At 39.1% G+C, this 14,968-nt stretch overlaps 1 protein-coding gene across 1 annotated transcript in view; it reads left to right on the top strand.

Annotated features, from left to right (window-relative positions):
• Nucleotides 1–14,968, top strand: part of STAB1 (stabilin 1) — a 2,761,215-nt gene that overhangs the window by 1,305,870 nt on the left and 1,440,377 nt on the right. The gene's annotated exons all lie outside the window — the stretch shown is intronic.

The following is a 14,968-nucleotide window of genomic DNA, read 5'->3' as shown; positions in this document are numbered from 1 at the left end:
TGTGTATTGTTACTTAAGTAATTTAATTGAAATATCTGAACAATTAAGAAAGGAAGCTTATTATTATAATTGACAGCAGTCTAGCTTATTATGTCATCTTCTAAACAATGTTTCTGGCAGGTCTTGTACTAAAACTGTAAGACTAAAAGGGTAGATTTAGAGTACATAAAACTGAAAAAAAACATGGCAGTTAAACTGAGAAAAAAGAAGAAAGATAAAAATAAACAAGAAAGAAAGATCCCGAATACGAAATAATAGATGTCAGCCTTGTTTTTAAAGGATATTCATGTATGTAAAGCACTCTTTATTTTCATACACGTTTTAATTTTGTGATAAAATTAAATATCTCCTGTGATATAGAAACATAATCACTTACTGTGGGGAAAAAGTTTAGCACCCTAGATCTGTTAAAGGACTGCATTTAAAGCAGGTTTGTTTTCCCTGCACATTTTGTGGGTGGCATGTGATATGTTCATCCATTATATCTGCTAATTTACAACATGGACTGCTCCACCTTAAATAGCTTGTGAGCACACCGTAATCTGAAAATATATTTTTTTCTCTGATTTTTAATAATTTACACCCACTTTATACTGCTGACAAAAAATAGCTCCCCCTGGAGTAGGTAAGTAATTTTTGAGTGGCCATATTCTTGAAGGATCTAAAATCTCATATATAAACACTTGCATCTGCATTGTAAGGAACATGTGTGTAGATTCCCATCAAGATATCTTTCTAAGGCTGATTGTCTTCAGCAAATGAGGAAGGGACCTATATCTCTTGTGTCATACCTGTCCACTCCATAAATTACTCCATCGCATATGATCTCTTCATACATTGCAACCATCCTACATCCATGTTTTTAGAAACTAAAGGACACTGTAACATCTCTGTTCATAATATAATGTTTCCATCTCTGTTTCCATCAGCACTTCTCCACAAAGCTCCATTGACTCTCAGTCATTGATCTTATAATAGGAGTCATTAAATTAAACCCTGATCCTCTGTATACCCACACACAATTTCATAATGGATTCAGATTTGTCACCTACGTGTTGGCAGTATACACTACAGATTTGTCTCCTTGGAAGCCTGGGTTCAGACCCCAAAACAGGTATTTTTGGTTTATTGGATTGTAATTAAAATCAGAAGATCACATCTGACAGTTCACTGAAAAACTATAACTTTTCAGGACCAAGGACCCAATCTGAGAGTCAGTTGTAGAGGCCAATCAGAGAGTTGGAAATGTATAAGGGCCAGGTCTGAGAATCAGTGCAGTGTAAAGGCCTAGTCTGAGAATCAGAGTAAGGGGCTAAGACAGAGAGTCTTAGTAACATATAAGAGACAATTCTCACAATTAGCTCAGTGTAAGGGCCCTATTGAGAGTTGGTGAGGTGCAGGAACCCAATCTGAGAGTTAAGGAGGGGTAGGAACCCAGTCTAAGAATTAGTGAAGGGGTATCCCTACTTATTTCCAATGAGATAGCCTAAACGTTACTCACATTCATTTCAAGCCTTACTAATGTTGACCCAAACTGGCTGTAGTGCAAGAGCTATTTTCTGAACAACACAAGGTAACAAGTTATTGTTCTTGAATATTAGTCTCCAACCCCCCCTTCACCCCAGCTGGAGTGTCTAGCATTCTTATGATGATTACTTTATTCATTGGTGTCCATAGCTCATGTAAAATGGGATACCTTACCTCTCCTTGGATACAAATTTGCCTTAATTCAGTTAACTAATGAGCCCACAAAGCCTAATTTGTGTAGTGGCAGACACACAGTAATAGACTGGGTACTCACCAAAACCCTCTAGAGAGTCTGTAAACCTGATACATTTCTAAAACTTTTAAGCAATGTTTTCACTTTTTATTTTTATACATAATATTTTACATAACCCTTTCTTTTTTAATTTCCACTGTGTTAGTGCTCATTATTTTTCTCAGGTGTTATATTTGCTACCTCCCCTCCTTGATTCATATACTACAGTATTGTCCTCTTCATCTACTTTCCCGCTTCTTTTGCATCTCCTCGCTTTCTACCAGATTTACTGCTATAGCACTGCCTTTTCTTCATATTTTAGGCCTTCCCTTTACTGTACACTATTTGTGTGTCTAATTCTGCCAGTAATTGAAATGTCTGACTAATCTGGCCTGTAACTCCTCCCATTATACTGGTTAACTGGTTTACTGCTTATAGCTGGACCCATATCATAATGTCATGCTCCAGTGCTAGCACCACAGATTTGCCTGTACACTCATCAAGTTTGTTCTGACTTAAGTACAGGGTAGGCAAGGCAAGGCTCTTATGGGTTCTCTCAATATTTTACTAGCTGAACTGACTTGTATGTGTGTGTGGAGGGGGGAGGGGCAGTATCCTTAGAAAAACTGTGTCTCGCTTTCTGTCTGTCTCTCTCTCTCTCTCTCTCTCTCTTTCTCTCTTTCTCTTGCTGTCTTGAGGATGGTGTTTAATACATTGTCTCCATGAGCTTTCATATATCATTACATCACACTCATACAACACCAGTCTGATCAACAGGCCTTTTTTAACGATAGGACACTGGACTGGTGTATTGAGTGAAATTTATTATTTATCCCCTTACAAACTGCACTACACCTGCTGATACCAGCATAACAAATTACCAGCTGCTTACTTCTCACTCGCTTTTCCTGTCACTGAGTTAAAACGTTTACTTTACCAGTTCTCTTCTTTTGTTTCTTCACAAACTCATCTCTTCCTTTCTCACTATCATGTAGGTATCAATTTTTTACACATTTATGGTATATTTTTGTTACTACTGCAATTGCTTCTATAGCTGCTACTGCTGCTCGTGTACTTTAATTCCTCTAACACTATCGGATGACTTTCATAACTGATATACCTGCTTGCAAGTCTTAACAGTGCAAACTCTGTAGCCATTTGAACATACGATTGCTACATCATGCTTATATCACTGATTTTTGCAACTACATTACTATATATAGAAACAGGTCCACATTATGCAGGCATTACTCACTCTGTACAGTTGGTGAATTGTGGATCCCACCCTCTGCACAAGAGTGACCAGTTGCCTCTGGTTGGTTGGAAAGGGTGAAATAGTGCCACAGATCAATTACTAACCATAGCTCTATAACAGGATCTTCTACCTCTTCCCTTTATAACATCCACAGTCAACAGTACCAGGCATAATTACAGGCCTACACTACCTTAACTGCTTAATCCTTTCTGCTTGCCAGCCTCTTCTTTATTTCTCCTTAGCAACTGCTATATGAACTTTGTACTTTTTCCGATATCCTCCCGTAAGTCTTTTAGGTTTTTGCCTTTGACTTTGTCCATCTCTCCTCCGGTGGTAAGTTGCTCCATTACTTACCTTCCCCAGTGTCTCCCCTCTTCATTCATCATTGCACTGTATTACATTGTATCTGTTAGTTGTAGGGCTGTTGTAGGTGGTTTGTGTGGTCTTGCTACACAGCTAGTCTACATTAAGAAGATGTTTTTCTGCACTCTGGTGCCAGAAGTGTGCTGATCTAACCTGTCTGAGTTGAGGATTGCTGATGGAAGGCTTATTGTGTGCTTTCCTAATTGTTAATTAGCTTAAAAGGTGGCTCACTTTGCTTGTATTTAAGCCTTGCATTTGTGTGGTGCTGCTCTTTGCTTAGCAGCAGTTAGCAGTGCCCTTGTATGGATGCAAAAGCCTAGCTTTCTGCTGCTCTAGGAGCAACTCAGTTGCACATTGAACAGCGGTGCCTTATTGATCAACCTTAACCTACACACATTATAGGTCCCTCCTTTAGTCTCAGCACGACCAGCGAAGTCCTGACAAATTATCCCATTCTCTTCCCTAATAAAACATACAATAAGAGCCAGCTATTATGGATGGGCAGTTTCCCAACATCTCTCTGGCCAGCCTGATAGACATGGGCATCCTCAGGTAATGTTGCAATTGTCTCATGTATATTGACAACCACTTATTGCTACAACAAACAAATATGTTATGTGAGACATGTAGTTACACTTTGAAATTGGAGGCAAGACTCTCACATAAGGACACATTGAATGGCAAACAGGTTGTCAGCACACACACTTCCCACACTAAATAAGGACATGACACATAAACCCACATATGTGGAGGTACTCACTGGTAACTTACCAAAAGATCAGTGGCTTCCCAGATGGGAGCCACTTACACAGATGACAATGCAAAAAACAATCACAACACATAACACACACCAGTGTTTCGACAAATAATCCTATAAGGCATAACACCACAAAACCTAATGTGTTGGTCATAGGTGACTCCATTGTGAGGCACACAGTTGTTTCCCTCATCAAGCTGGATATGGAGTGGCTTATGGTTAGTTACCTGTCAGGTACTAAGTCACTCAACCACAAGTACCAGTATGACTTTGTCATAGTCCATGTTGGTGTGAATGACTTGAGACATACCTCACTGGATTGTATGAAGAGAGACATGACTGAACTCTCAGATTATATATCATAGGCAGGTATAAGCCTAGCCTTAACAGCATTCTGCCTCCTTCACAATACAAATAAAAAAAATGATTGACTTTAACAACTGACTTAGCTTCTGATGTCAGTCCACAGGAATCTAATATCTGTCAGCCTGGGAATACATGGTCGACAGGCCACTCTGCCTTGCCAGAGATGGTCTGCACCTGCCTCTTCTAGGCTTTCGGATACTAAAATAACCACCCTCCCAACATAACAAAATCCTCTCTAGATAAACTCAAGGTACCGCTATTTAACACTAGGAGTCTAAACGAGGAACTGCAATCCCTCGAAGCACACCTCACTTTAGAAAACACTGACATCTATGCAGTCACAGAGACATGGCTCAAAGGTCAAAGGTGCAGAAGGCACCTCTGCCATGCAGTCTAAAATGCATTCCATATATTCAGACCCCAAACTGAGCAGGAATGAGCCAAAGAAGGTGGTATATCCATCTTCATTAAGGGTAAGTACACCTCAAGACTGATCAAACAGCTACTCCATTTCCAATTAACTATAGGCAAAGCCCCCTACCACATCATAGCTAGCTATACATTCCCCGCGATTAAACAGGAAAAGCATAACACATACCTGGACTTGCTGGAATCACTTGCCATACAACCCAACACCTTAGTCATGGGTGATTTTAATGATCATACCATCGACTGGGAAACATAAACAACCACAAACATGCTGGGTCAGAGGTTCTTGGACTTTGTCACTGCAAATGCTCTGGAGCAGCTAGTCAGCACACCCACAAGAGGCTCAAATGTCCTGGACATTGTACTCACCAAGATGGGAGAACATTACAGACCCCCTGGTAATGTCCTCCTTGGTAAGATCTAACCATAAATCAGTCTCATTCGATATAATTGTAAGACCAGATACCCCATTAAGCTCAAAAAAAGCTTAAGAATTTTTCTAAGACAAATTACCTCCTACTAAGTGATGGTATAAGAAGTTTCAAAGCCCCCCTCAAATGTAGATAACACAGACACCTATGCAGACATGTACATCAATGCCCTGTATATCCACTTAAGCAGTTATATAGAATTAGCTGTACCTGACTGAATTAAAACCAGGTCTTGCCGAAAAAATAAGCCACCCTAGTGGACCCCTGGTATAAACAGGGTATACAACAAGAAAAAGAAACTAATGTCCAAGAACAAGAGGGAACTGGCTCAGCAGAGGAATAAATCCTTCTTTAGCTTAAACAAACAAATTAAAGATATTGATAAGTCCTCCAAAGCTAATTACAAAGCAAAAATAGCCTCCCTAGCTAAGGATAATTAAAAGATATTCTTTAACTACATCCAGAATCTAAAAGGGAATACCCAGCAATGCAGTGAATTGGTTGTGGATGGCACCAGCCATAATCAACCAGAAGTAGTGGACAACCTGCTAGCTGACAGATTTGGAGAAAATTTCACCCCCCTGTCCCCGTCTCCTCCAGTTATCCCCCAAAGTATACCTGCTGCCATTCCTCGGCCTATAATCTCAAGAGAGAAGGTCATCTCAGCACTTTCCAAGGCCAAAAACACAACATCATTGGGACCAGACAACATCCCAGGTTGCCTTTTATACAACTTAAAACATGACCTAGCAGACCCATTTGGATCCCTGTTTAACCAAGCCTGAGAACTGGCTATGTTCAGGTGGAATGGAGAACAGTAACAGTAATCCTTCTGCACAAAGGGGGGGGGGGGCATCAACTGAACCTGAGAATTATAGGCCTATATGCTTGACTAGCCTTATCTGCAAGGTCATGGAAAGAATTATTATGGACCTTATTAACAAAGACATAGGTAATCTCCAAACTCTGAACCCAACCCAGTTGAGGTTCCTTAAAGGTAGATCATGCCTATTAAACATCGTTGACTTCTTTGAGAAAGTCCCCAAGGCCCTGGATGAGGGAAAAACAGTGAATACCACCTATTTTGACCTAGCCAAGACATTTGACACAATCCTCCACTCAGGTATTATACAGAAACTCTCCCAATTGGGAATTAAACCCTACATTATCAGATGGGTAGCCAACTGGCTCACCAACAAGACAAATACTGTCAAAGTAGGTGGTTTCACCTCTAGCAAAAGATCAGTCACCAGTGGCATATTACAGGGTTCTGTGCTAGATCCCTTACTGCTCGGAATTTATTTCTCAGAAGTCCATGCAAACTTGGGCTGATTGTGGCTAACCAAGTTCGCTGACAACTGCAAATTAGGAGGAGTCACTGAGTCCTCCAACAATGTTAATATACCGTAGACAGGTTTAAAGCAGACAAGTTATTTTATTTATTTATGTATGTATGTATGTTACATTTGTTTACTGGGAATATCCAACTGGGCTAGTAGCCCTTTTTCAGTGGAGTCCCAGGGAGAAAAGTTCCACTACATACATATAAATAATAATCAGAGAAATACAATGTGAAGTAGAAAGATGTCATTTAGCAAACAATTTCAGAACATCAGAGTGTAGTGTTTGTACGATATAATTCTGATAGAGATTGATAGGTGATAGTTATATGGCATGCTGTGGAGTACAGAAGCTGGAAGGAGTGTAATGCAGAGGGAAGGGGACCACTAGAAGTTAGGGAGCAAGGGATGGAGGTAAGTGTGGGTAGCTATGCAATATGGAGATAATGAGGGGTAGTGTGGTCAACCAGATTTGGTGCAGGAGCAGAGCAACGTGTTGGTTAAGTGTTCCTTAAATAGTTGTTTGAATTTGGATGTGTCGGAGGTATTGAGTATGTTCCGAGGCATAGAGTTGCATGATGTAGATATTTTGTTGCATAAGGAATTGCCATAGCTACTGTTGGATTTAGTTACTTTCAGTAGGAGTTTATTGGAGGATTTTAGTGGTCTACAATTAGAGTGAGGTTGGATTAAGTCCTTGAGGGCTGGGCAGATGTCAGGGTGATGGAGGGTGGAAAGCACTAGAGTGTGTTGGTTAAGGGCTAGTAAAATAGGGAGTTCCAACCATTTTAGTTTCTGTAGAGCTGAGCAGCGGTGGGATCTTGAGGGAGGTTAGTGGCAAATCTGGCGGTTTTATTATAGCAGTACTCCAGTTTACAAAAGTCTGTTTTTCTTAGATTTGTCAATATTGGAAAGGCATGCAGGAGAGTAGAAAGTAGGTGTATTCTGGAAATGGATTGTCTGGTACTATCTCTTAGGCAGGGCTTTATTCTGTAGAGTGAACTTAACTTGATATGAACTTTTTTGATAGTTACAGCTAAGTGTTTGTCAAATGTAAAATCATGTAAGATCGTTGATGACTTGTAACTTCAAGGAGTTTAGTGAATTCGACTAGTTATATTCTTCTTTTGTTTGATGAGTAGATAGTGAAGGGGAAGGTGATGTAGTCTTTTACTACCTCTGAAGAGCATGAGCTTTGTTTTGATTGGGTTGAGTAAAACTTGGGAGTCTGAGGGGTAGTATTCTATGTCCTGGAAGGATTGTCGGGTGTTTTGCAGTAGTTCTGGTAGAGAGGCAGCAGAGCTGATGAGGGAGGGGTCATCTGCATTTTGAACTATAGATGCATGCTGGTGTAGCTGAGCAGAAGTTATTAGTGAAATGGTAAATAGCAGTGGATAAAGAATTGAGCCTTGGGGTGTACTGACTGATATGGGTAGTAGGGAAGAGAGTTCATTTTGCCACTTAACTACCTGTTGATTAATAGATAAGTAGCTGGTAAACAAAGAGAGGGCAGACTGGGATAGGTTAAGGGAGGCTAGGTTGTTGTGAATTTTTTGATGGGTTACTGTGTCAAAAGCCTTTGACACATCTAGAAACATGGAAGAGACAAGTCGGCCATTATTGTTGTGCTGGTTAACTGAATTAATAAAACCGAACAGAGCTGTTGTACTACGTTTTGCCAGAAAACCATGTTGGTATTTGCATAGGAGGTTGTACATTAGGAGATGGTCAAGTAGCTGTTTATGTATGCATTTTTTAAGAATTTTAGCTATGGGTGGGAGAATAGCAATAGGTTTGTAATTTATGAATTCAGTGGAGGTACTACCTTTGTGTAGAGGGATGATGAAGGAGACTTTCCAGAGTATGGGGATGTATTGTTCTGTTATGGTCCGGTTGATTAGGAGGGATATAGGGTAGCAGATGGTGTCTGCAGCTAGCCTGAGGAATTAATTTGGAAATTGATCAGCAGAAATGGAAGAGGGTTTGAGTTTAGATAGAAGTTTTTTAATGGTGCAATTTTGTATTGGTTTTATTGTGAAGCATTTGAGATTAGTTTCCAAATTATGAACCAAAAAAATAGAAAACAAACTGTGGAAAAACAAAAATGGCAAAGGACAAAGGCCACTCCAACAGGTTCCAATTCAGTAGAAAGCAGTTTAATGAGGTTAGCGGTTTCGTACAGGTCAGTGCCTGTACTTCTTCAGACAGAGACATCATTTAATGAATCAATTATATACCTTCCCCCTCCAAGTAAACCACACCTACCAAAATTCACATGAGTAATTGAAATTAGTAATTCAAAGTTAAAGATACGTTAATACACAAAATAATCCATTGGAAGCAATCAGTTAAAAACCCAATAAAGAAAATAGTCGAAGTAAAAAGCTAAACAGCCACAATTCCTGCAACACACCTGAGACATAAATATATGTTTCAAAAATGTGAAGATACAAATAAAATGATACAAACAGAAAATATATGTATAAAATATGTATCAACTCATATGACCAACAAATGCATATAATGTTAGATACAATTCATATTAATGAATGCATAAAAGCATGTGTATACAAAAGTAAGTCTCAAAGAGCCTGCAATAATAAATATATATAAAATAAATATATATATAAAAACAGTATGTAATATATTTATTTTATTTTATTTTATTTATTTTACATTTGTTAACCGGGCTAGTCTAACTGGATATATTTCCATTTTCAGTAGAGGCCCGGGGAGAAAAGCTCCGGCAATTATAGAATTACAACATTAAAAATTAAAATTTAAAGAATTAAAAGTAGACATTAACAGAAAAGATTTTAATAAAAATACAACAAGGACTCGTGCTTAGAAATAGAAAGTATGCTGTACAACCACTATTAATAAGATAGAGAAAGAAGTTAGTTAATTAAGTGTAATTAATCTACTAGAGAGAGTTTGTTGGCATATAAATTTGGGAGTATCAGTTAGTCTATCTTACAAGGAATTAGTATGTAACAAATGCATTAGGAGTGTTAGTAATTTAAGCGAGAATAGTAAGAATTCGAAATTTAGGGAGCTATACTTAGTAAAGGGAAATGGTTAGTCAGGCTTGCTACAGGGGCATAACCAGTGTGTTTGGAGGTGTTTTTTGAGGTTATGTTTAACGAGAGGCAAGGAAGAAAGTAATGTTAGTTCATCGGGCAGAAGGTTCCAGTGTTTTCCCACGGTGTTACAGAAAAGAGAGTCTCCAGCCAGGTTATTGGACTTGCCTATGCAAGCAAGCAGTTTCTTAGAGGAGCGCAGGGAATTCAGATTTTTGTAAGGCTGGATGAGATTGGAAAGAATAGGAGTGCTGTTGGGTTGGTAGAAAATCTTGTGGGCAATGGTGAGTTGGGATAGTATCAGTTGGTTTTGAAGTTCAAGCCAGCCTAGTTGCCTTAGATTCAGACAGTGGTGCGTTCTAAAGCTGTTGCCAGTGGCAAATCTGGCAATGGAATTATAGGAATTTGCTAGCTTGGTAAGATTATTTTTCTTTAGGTTAGTATATATGGATGAGGCGTACAGAAGCGTTCAGATTAAGTGGGAGTGAGCAATTGTGGTTCTGGCTATAGAAGTTAGGAAAGGTTTGATCTTATATAAGGAGCCTATTTTTCTGTTGACAGTTTTAATAGTATTATTTATGTGGCTGTCAAAAGTCAGGTTATTGTCAATAGTTATTCCTAGCAGTTTAGTGGTTGTGTCAGGGAGTATAATAGTACCATTATTGGAAAAAACAGAGAAATTTATGTGTGAGGATTTGTTTGCGGGTGTAAAGAGAAGGAGCTTCGTTTTTTTAGCATTTAGAAGGAGGCATCTATTTGTAAACCATGTTTCTACTATGTTAAATACTTTCTGGGTTAGAGAATGTAGTTCTGAAGGGGAATTTGCTGTGCATACTAGCGTAGAATCATCTGCGTATTGTATGCAGGTGGCTTGGGGGATTGCTGTGTTGAGGTCATTGATAAATAGTGAAAAGAGAAGTGGTCCTAGAATAGAGCCTTGAGGGACTCCGAGGGTAACTGGCTGAAGGGATGATATGTTGTTTTGTCAGAGAACTGCTTGTTGCCTATTGCTCAGATAAGACCTAAACCATTTAATAGTCTGACAGTCAAAGGAGAGGGACTTTAGAATGTTGATGAGAAGGGCATGGTTGACCATGTCAAAAGCTTTTGAGAGGTCGATAAAGAGAGCAGATGAGAGGTTATTGTTATTACGGTTTCTATTGATGGTATCTATAAAAGATAGTAGGGCAGTTGTGGTACTGTGTGATGGCCTAAAGCCATGTTGACAGTTAGCTAGAATGTTGTGTTGAGATAAATGATGTAGTAGTTGTTGGTGCATGCATTTTTCCATTATTTTGGCTAAAGGAGATAATAGTGCTATTGGTCTGTAGTTAGAGTAATCAGTTGAATTGCCACCTTTATGTAGGGGAATAATATGGGAGATTTTCCAAATGTCTGGAATGGTTCCTTCTGTAATGGTTCTGTTAATGAGGATGGATACAGGGTATGGAATTACCTTAGCTTCTTTTTGCAAGTATTCTGATGGTATTTGGTCAGCAGAAGGTGTGCAAGGCTTAAGTTTCTGGATGATTTTACAGATGAGAGTAGTAGAGATAGGTTGCAGTTTAAATGTTGGTAGTGGAGGTAATGTTGTGCTGTGAAGGCTTGAGTTGTCTGGGATTAGCTGACTGGCTAGTGTTTGTATGGTCTCTGTGAAGAAAGTATTAAATGTATTGGCTGTTTGTAGGGGGGTATTAGGATCTGCCTCAAGAGGGGTAGGTGTATGAGAGTGTCCAGGGGACAGGAGTTTGTTTATACTAGACCAAAATTTTTGTGGGTTGTTTTGATTGGTTTGTTGTAGTTTACAGTAATAGTTCTTTTTATCTATAAGTATTGCCTTTTTTGTATTATTTCTTAGTTGCCTAAAGTTTTGTTGATCAGAGATAGTTTTGTTAGCCCTCCATTTAGCCCAAGATTTGTTCCTTAGTAGAATTTTTTGCCTGGTTTCTTTAGAAAGCCAGGGGGCTGGTTTGGATTTCATTCGGATCGACCGTTTAGGTGCATGTTTATCAAGGATGGATAAAAAAGTAGAGTTTAGATATTTTATAGCCTCTTCAAGTGGTAGAGTTTTTAAAGGGTACCAGTTACAGGCACTAAGTTCATTTTGGAATGATTCTGGGCTAAATATATATATAAAGGAAGCAGAGGATGGCATGAATTCATAAAATTCCTTATATAATTAAACTCCTTAGTTTCAAGATGCAAGCTATTGAACACACATCATTTATGCCTGGATGCCTAAAAGCATCACACCTGAGGTGCCATAAAAGCTTGCACCTCTCCAACCATAATGAAGTAGGGCCACCCCTAATAGCCTCAGTAACTTGTTCTATAACTCTAAAAACAAAAGTGTGATCAGGGTAGTTTAGTATGTGCTTTGCAAGTGCATTCTCAACCTTTTTATTTTTGATTGCATATAAATGTTATATACATCTTATAAGGAAAAACATTGCATCTAGATCTAAGGATGTTATAATTCCATTATACTTGGCCCTCATCAGACAAATAGTTGAGCACAATGCTCCCTTTTGCATGTACCTCACCACACCTTCAACAATTGGAGAGACCACAGAGGTTTCTCACCAAGAAATTACAGGGTACGCAAAACATGTTTTATGTGGAAAGACTGAAAGCCATGTCACTGTATTCTGTCTTCTACAGGTTGCAAAAGGGTGACCTGTGCCTGGCTTACAGGTCAGTCTCTGACCCTGCCCTGATGGAAGTGCTACACATTTCATAAATCAAACTGTAGAAGGGTCACTCGCTCCAGGGATCTTAATCTAGCCTCTGACGTGAACAAGTCATGCTGGAATGATAGATACATCTTCCAGAGACTGCCACTTCTCTGAACAAGCTTATAGTTCACATGCAACAGAACCCCTCCCTGACCCTCTTCAAACGCAACCTAGAGCAGTAGATGGGTGACCACAACTTCACACTTGGGGTGGTGCCAATGTTTCTCCTGTACAGAGGAAGTCAGTATTAACTATGATAGACCCTTACCTTTGCGAACTTCACTCACCTAACCACTGACAGTTGGGGCAACCCGGGATAAATATGGCTAGGCTTGTAAGGGCTCTAAGGCCGTTAGCTTAGTAACCGCTTATAAACCTATGGATCTATGTATTTTAATTCCTACTAAAAGTATTCATGTTTCCTCAAATACTTTTACAACCCTTTTGCATCAGGTTCATTTCCAGTCTAAACTATGGTAGATACTGTGCTTTGTATAGGTATGAAATATGCACCATTAGAACAAATACAATGTTTATAGAATTTTCTTTGCAGGAGTTAGCCACACTTGATGTATTGAGCTCTCACTTAGACTCAGCTTTATTCTTGTTTATTCCTTGCAACATTACCTTACTTTACCATGTCAGCGACCAAGAAAATAACTGGGATGATGTCATTCTTAAAAAAGACATGCAAAAAACAAGTTTGGTACTCGCTTATAAACATTTCTCAATCAGTACCTATAAATACTAAATACTCCTTTATCTGTAATTAACCTGTGACATTCAGAAATGCATAATAGCATAGATATAAAGCAATTCTGATAAGCCGTGGGATAAAAATATGTCTAGTTTGTGCATTAAGTAATGAAAGCAGTAGATTAGGTGGGCTAGGAGGTCTTTGTTACTAACAAAGTCAATGTTTCCATGTTTATTACAACATAAATTATGAGATTCTTGCAGAGTAATTAACCAGCAGTTATTGTGTTGTCTGGGCATTCATGATGGGATCTAGTGTGAGCCATCCAAAGGAATCACTCCCATGATGTGGTAAATTTGCAGTTTGGAGACATGTTAACCTTAGTGTGGAAATACCTCATTACAGGCTAGTATTCATGTCCCTGAGTTGCAGGTAACTATTCTGAAGTGTAGTTCAGTGCTGACCTGCACTTCACATTAGTCACCTGCTGCACCTGCACCCCTGACCTCTGTAGTCTTAAAGGGCAATTATGGCATAGGAGTAGTATTCCTGGTGGTTAGTGCCTCCCCCATCCCCATGATCCCCATATTGTTAAAGTGCTGTTATGGCACAGAATTATCCTTCCCTTGTAGCTAGTGTGTGTCCCCCCCATAAAGTTAAAGTGCCTTTATGGCACAAGAGTAGCCTTTCCCGAAAGCTAGTGCTTGCCCCAGCCCTGAGTCCCATTGTGTTAAACGGTTGTTATGGCACAGGAATACTATCCCCTGGAATCTAGAGCTGCCCCCATCACCCATCCCTACATCCGAGCCCCATAATGTTAAAGTGCCTTGGGAAGTGATGTTAAACAGAGGTCCTGTCTCCCTGAGTTGGTGGTAGCTCAACTGGATGTGAAAGATCCCATAGCACCTATCAAAAAGAGTAGGGGAATTTCATTTATTAAACAGCATATTACGAAGCTTTAGAAAACCACAACTATCCCATCAAATTGTACAATGTGTACAAGACAACAAAAGGACATAAAAATAAAACACTAAAGCATTATTCCCCACTCCTGTTGCCACATTTTTATCTTAATGTAAATATTGGAAGAGCGTTGCACCACAGGTATTAGTATTTCATCTGGGTATTCAAAACTTGCTAAACAACCACAATATATGAAATATAGAGCTTTGCTTTTGTAAAAGGAATTACAATGCCACTTGACATTTACAACAGCAAAGCTCTATATTTCATATATTGTGGATTCAACATGGTAAAAGCCTGTTATTGAAGCTGTTGTTTTGAAGCTGTCTTTCTGCCATTTTGGTTGTTTAGCAAGTTTTGAATACTCAGATGAAATACTAATACCTGTGGTGCAATGCTCTTTCAATATTTACATTGTTTTTTGTTCTGCTGAGCGTTCTTTAGTGGAATTCACTTCTTTTTCTGGATTTGACATTTTTATCTTACTCAAGATAAGCAAACAGTCTCATAATAATTCATCAGTTTACTATCATATGTTCGAAGCAAACTCCGTTGACTGCACTTTTGTTGATCACGGAACTTCGAAACCAGTAATGTCGAACACCAAATTACAACCTAGGAACAGGTTTTAACATGGGTCGAGATAGGGGAGAGGTTTGTAGTTCGGCAATAACAGTGAACACCTATCTCGACCCATGTTAAAAGCGTTCCTAGGTTGGCTTTTGGTGTTCGACATTACCGGTTTCGAATTTCCATGTTTGACAAAAGTGAAGTCGACAGAGTTTGTTTCGAA

The sequence above is a fragment of the Protopterus annectens genome, chromosome 7.part1 (genome assembly GCF_019279795.1).
Source record: "Protopterus annectens isolate FY-2018-M chromosome 7.part1, PAN1.0, whole genome shotgun sequence".
NCBI classification, from domain to species: Eukaryota; Metazoa; Chordata; order Ceratodontiformes; family Protopteridae; genus Protopterus; species Protopterus annectens.
Note: the sequence above shows the minus strand (reverse complement) of the source record. Positions and strands in the feature narration are given on the sequence as shown.